This window comes from Mustela putorius, unplaced genomic scaffold (genome assembly GCF_011764305.1).
Source record: "Mustela putorius furo isolate JIRA1106 unplaced genomic scaffold, ASM1176430v1.1 tig00001093_pilon_pilon_pilon, whole genome shotgun sequence".
Taxonomy (NCBI): Eukaryota; Metazoa; Chordata; class Mammalia; order Carnivora; family Mustelidae; genus Mustela; species Mustela putorius.
The window spans coordinates 564,491-581,781 of NW_025421565.1; the positions used below are offsets into that span (position 1 = coordinate 564,491).

General features: G+C 41.5%; 1 pseudogene; it reads right to left on the minus strand.

Annotated features, from left to right (window-relative positions):
• Positions 1 to 2,279: 2,279 nt before the first annotated feature.
• LOC123393942 lies at positions 2,280 to 17,291 on the minus strand (annotated as a pseudogene).

Genomic DNA, 17,291 nt, shown 5'->3' on the forward strand with positions numbered 1-17,291 from the left:
ATGCTACTAAATCCTAGGATGCCCAGGATCATCTGGGCATAATTATCTAGCAAATAGAATGTCCATAGTGCTGCAGTTAGAAATCCTGACTCATGGGAATTGTGAAGTGGAGAGGAACATGTTAAATAATACGGCTGGTCTGTAATGAGCAAAATCTCAGTGCTAAGAAATTACAAGCCAAAGACACAGTGTCATTAACAACAATAACCAAAAAATTCAAGAACTAAAAAGAAGGGGGGCGGATGACCTACAGACCTAAATAGATAAAAGGCAGATCAACCAATACAAGGCAAAGAGCTGGGCAGTCTGGGGTGGCTCGGTCATTAGGCGTCTGCCTTCAGCTCAGGTCATGATCCCAGGGTCCTGGGATCGAGCTCCACATCGGACTCCCTTCTCCGCGGAGAGCCTGCTTCTCCCTCTCCCACTTCCCCTGCTTGCATTCCCTCTCTCTCTCTCTCTCTCTCTCACTGTCAAATAAATAAATAAAATCTTAAAAACAAAACAAAACAACAAAAACAAGGAAAAGAGCTTATTTGGATTCCGATTTAAACAAACTGTATAAAACTTTGACACTTGATGACACATTTGGAAATTTGAACCCTGACTAGAAGTTTAATGATATTAAGAATAGTTTGGATGTGATAATGGTTTTGTTAGGTTACAAAAAAGTGATTTGATCTTCTAGAAATACAATCTGAAATACTCATGGGTGAAAAAGGTAACATCTTAAATTTGCTTCAAGTCAATATGGGAGCAAGGTAATAGCTAGAGAAATGAGTCCTTGAAGATCAGCTGAGAGGCTGACAGTTTGAATTTAGGAATGAGGATCATGAGCAGAGCTTCTGTTGGAACAAATATATTTACTTGTGGCTTTGGCTTTTTTTAATTTTTAAATTTTTAATTTTTTATTAACATATAATGTATTATTAGCCCCAGGGGTACAGGTCTGTGAATTGTCAGGCTTACACACTTCATAGCACTCACCATAGCATGTACCCTCCCCAATGTCCATATCCCCACCACCCTCTCCTTCCCACCCTCCCCCCCCAGCAACCCTTAGTTTGTTTTGTGAGATTAAGAGTCACTTATGGGTTTGTCTCCCTCCTGATCCAACAACTAAAACCAAAGTTGCCCATGTTTTCTAAATGCAGACTAGAAGAAAGGTAGTTAGCTACAAAAGCGCAGGAGACTATACAAGTAGAATGATTGTTGTTTTCTTGAGAAGGATGCCTCCTTAACCTTCTCCACCACCATGAATATTGGTCGTTACTCCCTGAGATTCTCATGTCAGTTTCTTAAAGCCCGCCGTCAAAGTTCATTGAAATAGACTTTCAAACGATCTTTTTAAAGCAATTTCTTATTGCCATCTTTGAAATAAAGGGGGGGTAAAACAAACAAGAAGGCTTCAGGCTTTCTACCAAAGGTTGAGGGATGTGGCAGTGTAATAAAAATCATTAACAGATTTTTGTGAATACTCCCTATTCTTCACCATAAGATGTGGGTACAAGATAATCTTGATCTCATTTGTATTTTATAGCGTGAAACATGTGACCCAAAAAGCTTAATTTATAAAATATGAGGTCACACTATTACATAGTTGATGGAATTTCTCAGGGGAGGCTGTGCTTACTGGAGAGTCTAGAAATTTGGAGGAGCCATTCTGGGGGGCGAGTGCACCAACTGGTGGCAGTTGTATCTTCTGACTGAAATTTACCAGTGGCAGAGTTTCTGGATCCTGTGGGTGCCAGAATGGTGGCAGTGACGTAAAAAATCATTTGGCTCATTGTCCCATGTTCTGTGGTCAAGGTCCAGGGATGGGGGTAGAACAGCAGGAGGGATGCAGGACACACTTTGTACCCCAACTTCCAGAACCATGGCTCCCTATTGCTTGTTGCCCTCTCCCCTCTAGGAAGTGAAAGTGAGCTGACTTTCATTCAGCTGATAGCTTAATTTGTCTTTTCATGGGATTAAATATGCAAAACGGCAAAGAATATCAGCAGCGAACAGAGGGAGAAAATGAGCTTCAGCAAGTAGAAAGCAGTGTACTCGATCTCAAGCATAGACCAGAGGGTTCAGTATTCAATCCAACAACGGCCTTTTGGCAACACTCATGACTCATGTCTCACAATCTATGTTGAGTTTAGAAGATCACTGGAATGGGAAGACTGGAAGAGACATTTCACCTCCCCAGGAATGTGTCCTTTCAAGTGTTTCCAGACCCATCTTAAGTGAAAAACAAAACATATAAAACTTATTTGAGATCAAAAATGACAACTGGATAGATTGTTGATGCTGATTTATTTCTGAAGTGAAAATTACAGAAAGAGTCACTGAATCCCAAACACAGTAGAAAACCATGTGTGAGAGAAGAACTTATTTTGGAACAATAATTGGTTAAGTCTTTAAATGGGGGAAGTACTAGTTATTTTCTCCCATCATAGAAACGATTTCATTGTAAAGTACTTGAGGGGCATCCATGGCCCAGATAAAATCCAAGTGGTTGTAAGGAGGGATCTTTCTGTGATAAATGAGGTTGGGGAATTTGGAAAGCAGAAGGTCAACGTCTCGAGGGTCGGCCAGCAAGTCATTGCCTCCGTTCCACACTGTAATTGGCACATGCATGTCCGTCAAGTTGTAGTAGGGAGGTGTGGGCTAAAACATAAGAGAGAAAGAACCCCAGTGTTTATAAGTAACTGTACTTTAAACCCCAATACTTATTTTTCTTGGCTAGAGGATATTGGACTGGTTGATGATTTTTTCTGTTGAGGTATACTGACACATAACATTGTATTAATTTCAGGTGTATAACATAATGCTTTAAAAGATGCATATATTGTGAAATAATCACCCCCATTAAGTCTAGTTATTGTCCATCACAGACATGGTTACAGTTTTTTTTCTTATGATGAGAACTTTCAAGATCTACTTGAAAGTTTTTTTTTTCTCTGTCTCTCTTTTTTTAAAAGATTTTATTTATTTATTTATTTGAAGAGAGAATGAGAGAAAGAGCATGAGGGGGGAGGGTCAAGAGGAAAAACAGACTTCCTGCAGAGCAGGGAACCTGATGTAGGACTCCATTCTGAGACTCCAGGATCAGGATCGGAACCAAAAGCAGTTGCACAACCAACTGACCCACCCAGGTGTTCCTTTAAGGTCTACTTTCTTGGCAACTTCCAAATATACAATACAGCATTGTTCATTGTAGTCACCATGTTGTACATGACATCCTCAAGGCTTTATTGTATAAACTGGAAATGTGTGCCTCTTCACTCATATCACCCACCCTCTACCCCACGCCGCTGGCAGCCACTCATCTGTTCTCTGTATCTGTGAATTCAGCTGTTGGTTTTGTTTTCAGATTCCACATATAAGTGAGATCATACAGAATGTGGCTTTCTCTGTCTGACTTATTTCACTTAGTATAATGCCTTAAAGTTTGATCCATGTTGTTGCACATGGCATGGTTGGGTTATAGAAGTAGATTCTTAGCAGGGATTGCTCAGAGAAGGTCCCCTTCATTCACAGCCAAGTGGATGCAGTGTTTTAGGTCAGTGCTTCTCAAACTTGAAAGGGCCTGTGAAACACCTGGGGATCATGGTAAGATGAAGATTCTGATTTGGTACATACATCTAGGGGAAGAGCCAGGATTCTGCATTCCCAGGTGAATGCTGATACGGTTGGTCCTGGACCATGCATTGAATAGCAAATCTTTAGATCACGTTTCTTACAAATTAAAAATTTAGATTTCTACCCCAAATCAAGAAAGTGGATTTAATTGAATTCTAACTATAATAGTCTACCCAGACACTCTAAAATATGATCTCGAAATGTCTTGAGTCATTTATTTTGGCTTTGTACTGACTTACCAGTATGGTCAGTTAGCAGGTCAGTCAGTTCATTGAAGGGGTTGTTTTGTTGAATACTTGGCTAATTTGACTAAATATTGGATACAATTCTGAGAAAATCTATCATCAGTCCCATTTGCTATTTCTAGAAAATCAACATTTACACATAGGTTTTAAAGAGGCTTATAAAGCAGGACAAGGGAATAAGAAAATCATCACCAATTTTACCACTATCCACAGAGAATTTTTTTGGTTTTTTAGATCCTACTCTGCAGAATACTAATCCAATAAATGAAATTTTTCCATGTCTCACCTTATATAATAGTCAACTTGTCATAGGAAAATATTTCATCATATATAATTTTCCATAATATTTTAATACTTTATTTTAGTGGAGAGAAGGGTAAAATGTGGAGAATATTCATAATAATAATAAACCTACCTTCCTTTATTCATGCTCCATTGTTCAAAGAGTTTTCTAGATGTTACCTTCTGGCTCTTAACTTAGTGTCAGGGCTCAGTTAGTTGAAGACCATCTGTGTTGTTCTATGGCTTGGTGGAGGGAGGGTGGGCTTGGGATTTGTTATTTCAGGTCCCTTAATATGGATGCCACTGATTACTACTAGTACAGCCCAGGAGAAATGTAGATGCAAAGAATGACTGTTTTGGGGGTTTGAGGAGGTGATGATTGGAGGAAATGTGTTTTCAATGGTGTTTGATCTGATTGTGCCTCTTTGAAGACATCAAAAATTGTTGCAAAAGGGGGACATCTCTACACATGAAATATTGTCGTGAAGAGATAGAAATCCCTTCTAAACATTGAGTTGTGGAAGCAGATGAAAATCAGTAGGGCTGTTTGGCCAGTACGTGGGTGGAAATTCCGGGGTGGGAGGAGAAGGAAGGGGAGAAGATTACAAAAGCTGCAGAGTAGCTCTCCCATTCAAATGTAGCCAGTGATGGTCTGCAGGTATACTCAGGTCTGCAACCTGAGGGCTTGCAGATGTGTTCTCATTACATATTTGGGTGGGGCAATGAAGAAATTGCTGTCTGAATGCCTATGGGGCCCCAGATGGGATGGGCCCAAAGCCTGGTTTTTCTTCGTGCAGCAACAAGGGCAGGGGGTGGCCAGTATGTCTGTCTCTCCAACAAGGCCCCTGTCTGCCAAGGAGTATCTCCAGCCTTGATCTGTGAGCACGCCATCCTCACATCTTATCTCTAGGAATATGGGGTATCACTTCTCTGGCTGTTGACCCAGGAAGGGCTATTGTTTAAGAAGACCAGAGATTCCAGCTTTTTCTCCTAAACAGTTGGAATTGTCGGCTTGTTGTATCTGTGAACTGCGCTTCTGAAAGGAGAGGGCAGCTGATATCCAGGGCAGGGCTGTATAAGGAGGTACAGGGGGATGAGTTCTAGGAGGTTCTCCCAGGTGGAGGTGCAGTACCCTGAATGCAGCCACTGGAGCTGAGTGCACAGAGAGAGTATGGAGACAGGGTGATGTCTGGCATGATGCATGGATTCCAAGGAAATTACCATCTACTTTCTAATTTCCTTAAGGAGGATGAGTCTGGACACCAACATTCCTTTGGAATACACATGCCTGATGATTATAATTTCATCTTTAAAGTTTTATATCTGTGTCTTTCAAAATGTGAACAATTCCAACTTTAAGAAGCTTACCTGGTGAAAGTGCAGCATGTTCAGAGCTGGGCTTCCCCAGTCAAAAGCTTGGAACTCCCCAGACTTTACAGCCTAATGGAGAGAAATGAATAATACAAGGAAATAAAAACTCTCCTTGCTATGTGAAAAACAAAATTCAAACCCTTCCAGGTAGTTTACTTTCAATTTAGACAATTTTTGAAAAACATTTTTCTCCTTCCCAAGAGTTAAGTCTGTTGTTCATCCAGGACCAGATATTTATGCAAGTTTAAGTGTGGCTTTGCTTGAAATAATTTTTTTCTCACATGCCAAGTCATAAAAAAAAAAAAAAATTCACTTCTTTGCTACCCAAAGTGATTGTTTTCATAGGATTTTATTTTTATTTTTTTTAGAGAGCGAGAATGCACCCATGCGAGAGGGGTGGGGAGGGGCAGAGGGAGAGGAAGAGAGAGAGAATCTTAAGCAGGTTCCATGTTCAACGCAGAGCCTGATGCAGGGCTTGAGCTCATGACCCCAAGATCATGATTTGAGCCAAAATCAAGAGTAAGAAGCTTAACCAACTCAGCCACCCAGGAGCCCCTCATAGGATTTCATTTAAATGGACAGAATAGCTATTTTCAGCTGGCAGCCACATGCCAGGAAAATTCCCTGCTAGGAGCATTTGACAGAGTATTTCAAGATTGTGCTTTACGGAAAGGGCCAGGGGTTCAGGCACACAAAAGAAGTTTTAAGAGCATTTGAGAAATGATACCTGAGACCGTGGAGGACATCCTGAACTGAAGTTCCTGCTGGATTATGTGATAGATACACATCCAAGCGACTCTATAAAGCAAAGGCACACACATATGTATATTGGGTTTCTTAAAATAGCTAAGATTTCAATTTTTGTGATCCAGGTCAAGTGCCTAAATTCAGTGTTCACCAAAGGAGCCAAGCAACATAGTTGTATGAGAGTTAGCAAAGCGTAATTGCATGAGACAGTTGTTTGATTTGTCACCACTCAATGAGGACAGCTCATCATCCCTTTGATCAAAATGGAAATTGGGGCTCAGAGAAGTTTGGAGAAATGTCCAATGACATGCAGCTCATATCAAGGTGGAGCCAGAGATTTTACTCTAGATCTCTAGCTTCTCAGCTTTCGCTTCTCTCTACCCAGTGTCGGAGTACAGTAGATGTAATGTATGCACATATAGTGAGATGTGTACGTGTACTCATATATGATAGTCATATATATATGTATATATATGACATATATATATACAGATATATAGTCAGAATACACATACAAGATATTTACAATCATTGTGCTATCCTGCTATCCTATCACTGCTCTAATCCACTGTGACCAGACCCCAGACAACAAACTGAAATCATGTCTCAGCTTGTATAGACTGGTTCATAGTGGGTCTTAGTGCCACTGTAAAGAGGACCATGGCTAGGGTCAAACAAATTGACCATCATCATAGAAGAACGAAATACTGTTGCACATAATGTTCATGTGGAAGGATGAAAACTCGAATTCCCTTTGCTCCTTGTCTCTATTTCACTACGAATTTTCTCAGAAGGTTCTCACAGATGGAATGCAGTAATCTGTTCTGCCTTTTCTTAGTGTGACAAGGGTAGATGGTTCCATCATACTGCACATACAAAATGGCAGCCATTCCCAGAGCCAAGGAGAGGGACTTGCTTGCAAGACAGAGGGATGAGTCTTCTACTTACCATCCAAGACAGAAATGGAGGAAATTTCCCTTTTTCACATATATTCTAAAATATCCACAGATTCTGACCAACACTAAGAAAGAGGACTGGGTGTCCTTAATTTCCAGGAGGGCAGGAAGGTATCTGTGATTTCACCATTGTGTCCCCAGTAGCTACAAGACTTAGTAGTGTCCTAGTAAATACTGTTTAATAAGTATATACCTGGAGGTAGAATTATATCTTCTTGTCAATGAACTTGGTTAACCAACAATTCGGAGTAAGGATAATTGTCAAAATATAATAGTATTAGTAGCAAAACATATGCAATTCCTATGAGCCATATGCTTTGAACTATGTTCTCTAAGCTTTACATAAATTAGTTCATTTAATCTCCACACTAATACACTTGGTGGACAAGGAAACCAAGACAGATGATTGTAACTCAGCTCCAAAGAAAGGATTGGAGTTTAGGCTCTTAACTGGAATTTATATTCTTAACTCCTTTTGATAACTGTACTTTTTCATATGTTTTTAAAACCCAAACCCAATTCAAAACAATGGAAATAGCTAGATAAAGAGTATGGACAAAAGCTAACATAAATAGTTGCTCTGAAATAAATTTTATAAAATTTATGGGAGTGACTATCAGCATTAAGAACATTCAGTCAGGGGCGCCTGGGTGGCTCAGTGGGTTAAGCCGCTGCCTTCGGCTCAGGTCATGATCCCAGGGTCCTGAGATCCAGCCCCGCATCGGGCTCTCTGCTCAGTGGGAAGTCTGCTTCCTCCTCTCTCTCTGCCTGCCTCTCTGCCTGCTTGTCATCTCTCTCTGTCAAATAAATAAATAAAAAATCATTTTAAAAAAAAAGAAAAAAAAAAGAAAATTAAAAAAAAAAAGAACATTCAGTCAATGCTTAGACATCAGCAGAGAAGCCTGCTAAAATATATGGTTCAGTGCCTCCCCTCACAGAATTTAAGTATTATACCAATTACTTAGGGGGTCAGAAGTGAGTAGAGCTCACTACCTACTATTTTTTCTATATGCTGTTTACTTTAGGGAGCACTTGGGTTACCGCAGGGAGCTGGAGGGAACGAAACTGGGAGCAATGATGTGACTTCCCTTGGGCTTATCTACAAAGCACAGACACAATTCTGAAGCTACTCCTAGTTTTTTTTGTTTGTTTGTTTGTTTATTTGTTTTTGAGTAGACTCCATACCCAGCATGGAGCCCCACGTGGAGCTTGAACTCACAACCCTCAGATCAAGCCCTGAGCTGAGATCAAGAGTTGGATGCTTAAACAACTGAGCCACCCAGGCCCCCACTCCTCCTAGTTTTTCAAAGTACCATGTCTAAGTCATGGTAGAACAAGTCCTCAAAATATTGCTCAAAATATTCAGAATCAAAATGTCAATGCATACAAACCATGTTCAAGTTCTTAGTATCAAATCCACAAATGATAAATAAGGCATTGCTGCAGAGGAGATCCACCGTCTCCCGGGAGCACACCTCAGTAGCAAGAAACTGATCAAAAAAGTGGTGTGGGTAGAATATTTTGTCACCAAATACAAGCTGAAAAATAAAAGCATTGGGACAGTTTTGTAAACATGAAGTGGCAAAGAAGACTCATTAATTTGTCTAGTTGCAAATTGGCTGGTGAGATTTTCATATTTCTTTATGTTGTTTCAGGAATTTCAAACTCTTTTTCTCATTTAATTCCCACTATACAGTTGGGGAATGGACAGGGCAGATGACCAACATTGAATATTTATTGTTCCATTGAGAAACATAGTGGCTGCCGAGGAGATGTGTAAGACATGAAGAGTTACAGTCTAGTTGGGCTAATAAGTGCCATGAAATAAAAATCATAAAACAACGTGGCAGGATGTCATAAGTGATGCAACAAAACATCAAAAGATCAGAAGCCGAAATGGTGACCCCATTGTATTTTCAGGAAAACCTTTGGAAAGACAATGAGGCTCGGGAGCTTGATTATTTGCCTTAAATCTTCTTGAGGAAAATAGACCTGGGTTATCCCCATATTATATGGGAGGAAACAGGAGGCTAAGAAATAGTTGAGATCTTGTGCTTACCTAGAAGTGACTAAAAAGTTCACAGATTCTATAAAGCTACCATCTTGATCTGAGCCTCAAACCCCTGACTTAAGGTCTAATGCTTTTTAATTATTATTTTTAAACCAACTATCTACATTGCCTATCAGAAAACCTGAGCCCAAGTAGAAAAGAAACACCTGCAGTAGTGCAGCCGGTAATGATACTCAAAGTCATCGCACATTTTTCACGTTTTGAGAAAAAGCTTTACATATGTAATTTGACTGTAGATAGAGTCTCTTGGGCTTTCAACACACAAGTTAGTTCAGAGTGAAAAGAAATGAATAGTGCAAAACCATGGAAGGAAATAGCATCATTACGTTTTACAGACTGCAGTAAAAGTGTTCTCCTGAAGGAAGCGCATCGGTGTCTGTGTGCGTCAGTTTAGGTAGTTGGGAGAAGTAGGTGATTAAGTGTTGGGAAAACAAGGATCATTAATTCCCTCCAGTGTGTGCCTACTATACAAGACACTTAATATTTCCTGTTTATTGCAACCCACACTCCTGCCCTCTGGGACCCATTTTAAAGTTCTAAAAGTCAAGGGCATTTGATGAAGGGTCTCAAGGTCCTTGTCTCCACGAGTGTTGCTCCCCTTCCCCTCTTTCTCCTTTTCCCTCTCCTTCCCTTTCTTTTCTTCTACCCTTCCCCTTTCTGGTTTTCTTCCTTTTGTTTTTATTTCTCCCTCCCTGAATCGTGGTCTTCATACATACAAAGGAAACAAAACATCTATGATGGGGACCGACACTCCCGGTATCGCTAACCCATGTAAAGCTACCAAGGATGTGGATAGAAAGGGGGATCTCAGTGGCTGTCATGGGGATTCAGCCATTGCCAGGCAGGAACTGAAACACGCTTCCACCCATTTCCATTCTTGGCCAGAAGCATGGTTGTCCGCACCGTGTTTCCCTTCTCTTTCCGTCCCTCTGAGACCCATGGACAACTCGACATCTTAGATTCAGTTGAAGAGAATCACATATCTTGAAGATGGATGAAGGAAGAAGCATGAGTTTGTTTAGAAGGGTTTTGGTGTATGTATTTCACGGTGGCAACGGGAGCTAAAGCATAGAAGGTTTTGATTTTTTTAGCCAGCTTGGGGGGTTGGTAGAAAAGGCGATGAAACCTGAAACAGAATGACAAGGAACCAGTAAAGTAGATGTGTGTGTGTGTGTGTGTGTGTGTGTGTGTGTGTGTGTTACAAGTGGGACATTATTTGGATTTACACAGAGTGCTGTTTACTAAGAGAGAGAAACTGACCACCTCTGCTTGTTCAGAGCGACCAAATTTTAGTATATTTGTTTTATTTTTGTAGATTCTCTCTAGGAACCTGAGGCTAGAACTTTTAAAAAGTTAAGTTCTTTCATCTGACTTTAGAAAACAGATTTATGTGGGGTGAGGAAGAATTACTTATACTGCAAACAGATTTTGATGAGTTCAGATTCATGTCATCACAGTGAGATAATTAATTAGCACTTCATATGAGGAGGGTATGCAAAGGGAAAGATTGAAAAAGTTTTAAATCTGACCACACAAGATTTGAATCCCGGCTATGGGGTTTATTGGATTTGTTACCTTGGACAGGTCACCTAAGCACTGAAAGTCTCATTTTCCTCATCTGAAATATGGGACTAAAAATGAGTGCTTTAATAGGGTTTTTTAAGGAACCAAGTGAGGTGAATTATAGAAGGTATTTACCAGGACACTAAGCACATTGTAAATGCTGGACAAGAGACCAGCCACAATAATTCAAACATCTATGCTCCATAAATATACTCAGCTCTTGTCTGTAATGAATTGCTGTTTTGAATGGTAGCATATTAGTAGACTGGGATGTGATCAAAGAGTCATTAAGCTAAACTCTACACAATCAAACTACATAGGATAATCTCTCCCCATGGTTAATAATAGCAAAATAGACAAAAGAGTTCTGAACAACAACAATAAAAAAAAAAAAAGACTTTCAAATGTGAACACTTACCTCACCTACCTCTGCCTAATTCTACTTAAGGAAGAATGGCATTTGCTAAGGGATTCTTTACCTGATTGCCTAATTCTGTAGATTACAGCCAGTGTATCACCCAGAGAAAGCAAGAATCACACAGGAAGAGATTGCGTGGGTATCTACAGGTCCCAGCACAGCTAGGACAGGTGACTTCTCAGAATACACTTCCTTGCTTAGAATAAACAACACTACTTGTGACACAATCCTAAAAGGGACACTTATCTGACTTCCCAGTACACAGAAGATTAGAAGATGCAAATGCAAAGCAGAAACACCTTCCAGAAATCTATGTGTGTGGTGACAGTGATGACATGTTATCCATTAGTGACAAAGAAGAATGGAATGTTCAAAATTCAAATGATTCCAAAGAGTGGTAGTTTGGAGTAACTTAGTGTCAGTTTTACCCATCTCCATAAATCCTAGGAAATCATTGCATTGCATCTTGAGGAAATAATTTTATAACCCTAGATCAATGAGGAAAAGTTAAACTCTATTCAGTGTGTGCTATTAAAAACAAACAAACAAACAAAAAAACAAAAAAACCCCAAAAAACCCAGCATTGTGTCATAAGTTAAGGCAGATTTCCCTCCAAAATGATGCAACTTTTGTATGGTTTCGGAAATCTAAGGAGTCAATTTTGGTAATCTAGAACATCTCCCCTTTTTAAACAAAGGATCCTCAAAGGTTTTTGAGGAGCACCTGGGCTCAGTCGGTTGAGCACCTGACTCTTGGTTTTAGCTCAGGTCATGATCTCAGGGTCATGAGATCGAGCCCCTGTGGGACTCCATGCCCAGTGGGACGTCTGCTTGAGATTTTCTCTCTCTCTCCTTCTCCCTCTGCCCCTGTCCCTGCGTATGCATGTGCATGTTTTCTCTCTTTAAAATAAGTAAATCTTAAAAAAAAAAAAAAAAAAAAGGATATCGACTCGATTGTTGACCATGTGGGATACATGCTGTGCTGTAACTGCCCAGATTCCTCCTCATGTCTGAGGCATTTATTTAACCCCAGCAGCAGAGAATTTGTGACTCTTGTCTGATTTTGCTTTTGCTCAGGAGAATCCATGGTTCTCAAAGAATTCTAAAGAATTCCTTCCCCGCGTAGTCTTCATTGAATGGGGGGTTCAACTAGTGGCCCAAAAGGCCCAGCCACCTGGTTCCACTCCAAGAGACTCTCAAGAGCCTTCTCATACAGAATTGACTGAGAGCTTTTTGGAACTGTGTCACGTCCCCGCTGCTCCCTCTGCCCAGTCTTGCCTTCTGCCCTTTACCCTAGCAGTGTTTATTTATAAAACAAACTGAATACTAGTCCTCATCTCCTTGGAGACATGACCTATGATGTTTTTCTCTAAAATTTTATAGGTGAGTTAGCTCAGTTGGTTAAGTGTCTTCCTTCTCCTCAGGTCATGATCCCAGGGTCCTGGGATCAAGTCCGGCATCAGACTCCTTGCTCAGCAAGGATTCTGCTTCTCCTTCTCTCTCTCAAATAAATAAACTTTTAAAAATTCTATAGGTGAGACCCACGTACCCACCACCAACTTCACCCACTTCCCTGCATCGATATTTATATATGGACCTACCGATTACTTAGATTCCCAGCATGGAATCAAGTCATCGGCTGAGAACAGAGACTAGCATAAAATACGTCATTATTCCTCCTCTGTGACCCCTCCTTCCCCTTCTGCTTCCACCTTTCCCTTCCCCTTACAGCTATCTCTCTCGCGCTCGGGAGCTCACCCGATTATGCTTTATCTCAACCATTCCTCTGACATTGCTGTTCGGAAGGTCCCTCCACCTGTCCGGCTGCCAAATCCAAAGGTCCCTTCTTAGACTTCAGTTCCCATGACTCATCAGTAGCCTCTTCCACAGCTGACCACCTTCTCCTTCTTCTTGAAACACTTTCTGCCCTTGACTTCCAGAACATGAGGTACTCCTGGCTCCCCATAGCACTGTCACCATGACGTCCCAGCTCCTTCATCTGATTCCTCCTCATCTTCTACACTAAGAACAGCCCGGGCTTCATCCTTGGGCTCCTCCCCTTTCCTGTCTGAACTCACTCTACTGGTTATTGCACCCAGTTTCTCGTACATTTTGTACATTCAGATCTCCAGCAGGTGTCTGGCACCCAGCAGTGAGAAAACAGAGCCCCTGTCCCCCTGGACCATATCTGTTGTTCTCACAGCCATCCCCCTCGTGGACTGGGCATCTCCATCACTCCAGGTGCTCAGACCACAAATCTCACATCATTCTTGACCCCTTTCTTTCCCTTATGCCCCATATCCAATGTGGAGGCAAGTCCTATAGGTTCCTCTTTCAGAACACATCGAGAACCTAACCATACACCACAGCTACCCACCCGCGTCCAGGTCACGATCATGCCTCTCATGGGTCACTCTAAGAATCCCTTAACCGGTTCCTCTACCCCTACCCTTGTTCCTTATCAGCAGCTGGGGTGATTCTGTTAATGGGACTGTGTAACTTCTAATGCTGTTGAGGGCCTTGAGGTCAGATCCTGGTACTCCCATCTTCAAATCTTCAAAACTCTGCTCTGGTTTCCCTTTACTTAGAGTAAAACCTGAAATCTCTATAACATCTCAAAAGCTCTGAACAGTCTGCCTCCTTAGACTGTGCCCGCATCTCATCCTTGCTTTGTGTCTGATTCAGCTACACAGTGAATCACCTCATCACCATTCCTTGAAAGTCTGCAACCTCAGGCCCGTTGCACTTGCTTTTCCCTCTTTCCAGAACATCAGTCTTTCAGGCATACACATGACTCACCAGTCCCCAGTCCCCCATCTCCTTCACAGAGTGCTGGGGATATCCTCTATCTGAACTCGCCGTGTCCCCTCTGATGCTCCCTTATAGCCTTTCCTGATTATTTGCTTCCCATAACGCTACCATTATTTAACTTACTCTGTATTTTACTTTATAACCCTTGTTACTTTCTCTGCCTCCCCGCTAGAGTATCTGTAGCACAAGGACGGAAATTTTCATCTCCTTTATTTATTGCTATATTCTTAGGACACATTGCAGATGTTCCACTCATGTGGTTGAGTGGATGAGATGTCCAGTCCAGACGCCAGGAGGTGCAGTGTCTAAGATTATGGGCTTGGGAGTAGGATGGCCTGAGCTGGGATCTGAGGTACCCTATTCGTCCTACCTGTGTTACCTTGCACAAGTTATTTCCCCTCCTGTCTTATTTCCCCATATATACAACAGATTTGATCATTGTCCCTATATCATTGGATTGTCGTAGCCATTCCTTTATATGATGGATGAAAAAAGTAGTTAGCACAATGACCGACATGCCTGCATAACCACTGGGAAGGGGTCTGTATAAACAAAAGCCCCCTACTTCAGCTGCTTTTACCTACCAATGGTGGTGCCTTGGGAGTGGCCAACGTAGTGCAGCTTATCCTGTCCAGTTTTCTTTAAAATGAAGTCAATCGTGGCTGGGAGGTCGTATTTAGCCATCTCATCAAAGCTGTGAGAAAAACGAAGGCAAAAATAAAACTGAATACATTTCCTTGCTATAATTTCTAAAGTGTGAAGCCTATTTATAGCTAAGCCTCTCTCTGGGAAAATAGAAAACTGGCTTCTCTAAGCATTGCTGCTTATCGACCAGGGGAGAGTGTCAGGTGCTTTTGGGGGGCTGGCTTCTTATCAAGAGCTGACGTCATTTCTGAAATGGAGCATTACAACTGCAGCTTAATTCAAACAAGATAGCCTCTGTCGGTGGGGAATCTTGCTTTCCCTAAAAATGAATGTCAGATTTAATCATCATTTGTACACAGATTGTACACAATCTGGGGTCAATTGAGATGAGTCAGAGCGCCCTTTCTTTTACTCCCCAAAGATCAGCCAGAATGGTCTTTGGAAAATGAAAATGGGATTCTGCCACTGCCTTTTTGGAAACTGCTCGGTGACTTCTCATTGTGCGCAGGGTGAGCTCTGAAGGCCTCAGCGTGGCCCACGGAGCCCGCCTGACCTCTCTCTCTTTCTCACCCCCCCCAGAGACACGAGCTTCCTTGCAGGCCCTAGAACACTCAGAGCACTTTTCTATGCTTTAGCAGCACCACTGAAATCTCTTCTACTTCCCCCTCCATCAGCACTTTTTAGGAATGGGGCATGAGAGGGCCGGAGAAAGGAAACCTTTGAAAAGCTGGCCATGGTGTCCATAGTAACTCCCTCCCACCCTCTTCACTGTTGATGGTGACTTGGGTTCTTGAAACCCCAACTGAGCTTGGATATCCTCCCAAATCTCGATAGATCTTCCTTTTGGAATCTGCTAAGGCACCAAATTTCCTTGCTTCGGTCATTTCGCTCATTCCATTTGAAAAGGGAATCGGCTCATCACACGTACTGAGATCATGGAGGAAAAGCTACCCCTGGACTCAGAATCCAAGAAGGGATTAGAATAAAAAGGACTTGCTTCTTCCCTCCTGAGAGTGTAATGTATTAAAATGGGACTGGATTGGAACAGGCAAACATGAATACTCACGCTTTTTAAACTCGATTTTATTTTTCATTGTCCATTTTTCTTTGTCCCCTTTCTTTACCTGAAAGCCCAGAATTCCACGGAGTCTGGGGAGAAGTATAGGTTTCTCCTGGCCCAGGTGTTCCCCCTGCTGTTTCCCAGCCACACATCATAGTCGGCGTCTGCCAGAATGAAGGCCAGGCTGTTGTTGGGCAAATTGGAGATCCAGTTTGTGGCTGACGTGAGCAAACCGTGTTGCAGAAATGCAACAGGTCTCTGGCCTGAGGGAGAAAATTGTATCCAAGATTTATATCCTCATTCCTCATTCTCAGATAAACGTGGAGACAGGATATAGACTTTCGGACGACTAGAATGAAATAGTTTTGCTTGATTGAGTTGAATATTTGAATATATCATTTTAATTATGGTGGTGGTTTCTCAAGTGACACAACGCATCAGATTGTGCAGTTTAACCTTGGAAGGCTATTGAGAAACTTATATTCTGAGGAAATTCAGTGTGATGTTAATTTAAGTGGCTTGTGGGTGGTAAAGTGATAGGTGATCATGCTTAATTTTATTCTCCTTGTACTTCACAATTTTCCTGCGATGAGAAAAAGATAAAATGTTTGTGTAAGTGAGGAAATGAGCCTCAGATCGCCTCCCTTTCCTCCCCATGGTCACACACATCCTGGCTAACTCTTCCTGATCCTCCAGGACTCAGCTAAGTCATTATTTCTAGAGCAAGTTTTCCTTGATCTCCACCAGCCGAGTTAGGCCTCTGTATCAGAACTTCTGGTTTAATGTCCTCTACAGAGTTCTAGCATTGCACTTATCACGTATCATTATAACTATCTGTTCATGATTCCACTAACTTCATGGTGATCTCTCTGAAGATGAGAGATAAAGTTTCATCATGGTTTCATTTCTAGAATGAGCAAGACTCACTAAGTCCTTAGGGAGAAATGAAAGGAGGAAGGGAAGAAGGAAAGAAACAAGGATGGAATGAAGGGAAGAAAAGAGAAGGGAGAAAAAGGAAGGGAGGGAGTATTATACCTATATTCTCTGAATTTTTCTTCCCATAAGGAATTCTATTGATCCCAAGGATATAACCATCTTCCGTTATGACATCATACTCTTCACTTGGGTAACCCCAGTAGGAGATCATCTGACTCTGATGAAGAAAAACAAAGCTTCTAGTTTCAGTTGAGTTTTTAAAAGCATCTAGTAAGTAGATAAGTTATTCTTGACTGGTCACGTAAAAGCTTCAGCTTGCCATGATTCTAAGTCATGGTAGTAGCTCTTGGTTCTATGGGTTCCCTGCCCCACAATTCTGGTAACTTACAATATTCATGGTCACTTCAGGGCTTATAGGATGTAATTTTCCAAAGTAAGCATGTGTGGTTCCAAGTGTAGATATCAAACTTGCCACAGTTAATAGCAACCACATTTTGCTCTTGTCTGAAACAGAAGAAACCATGGCAGTGGTTAGCCTATGACGCTTTCATAATACTTGT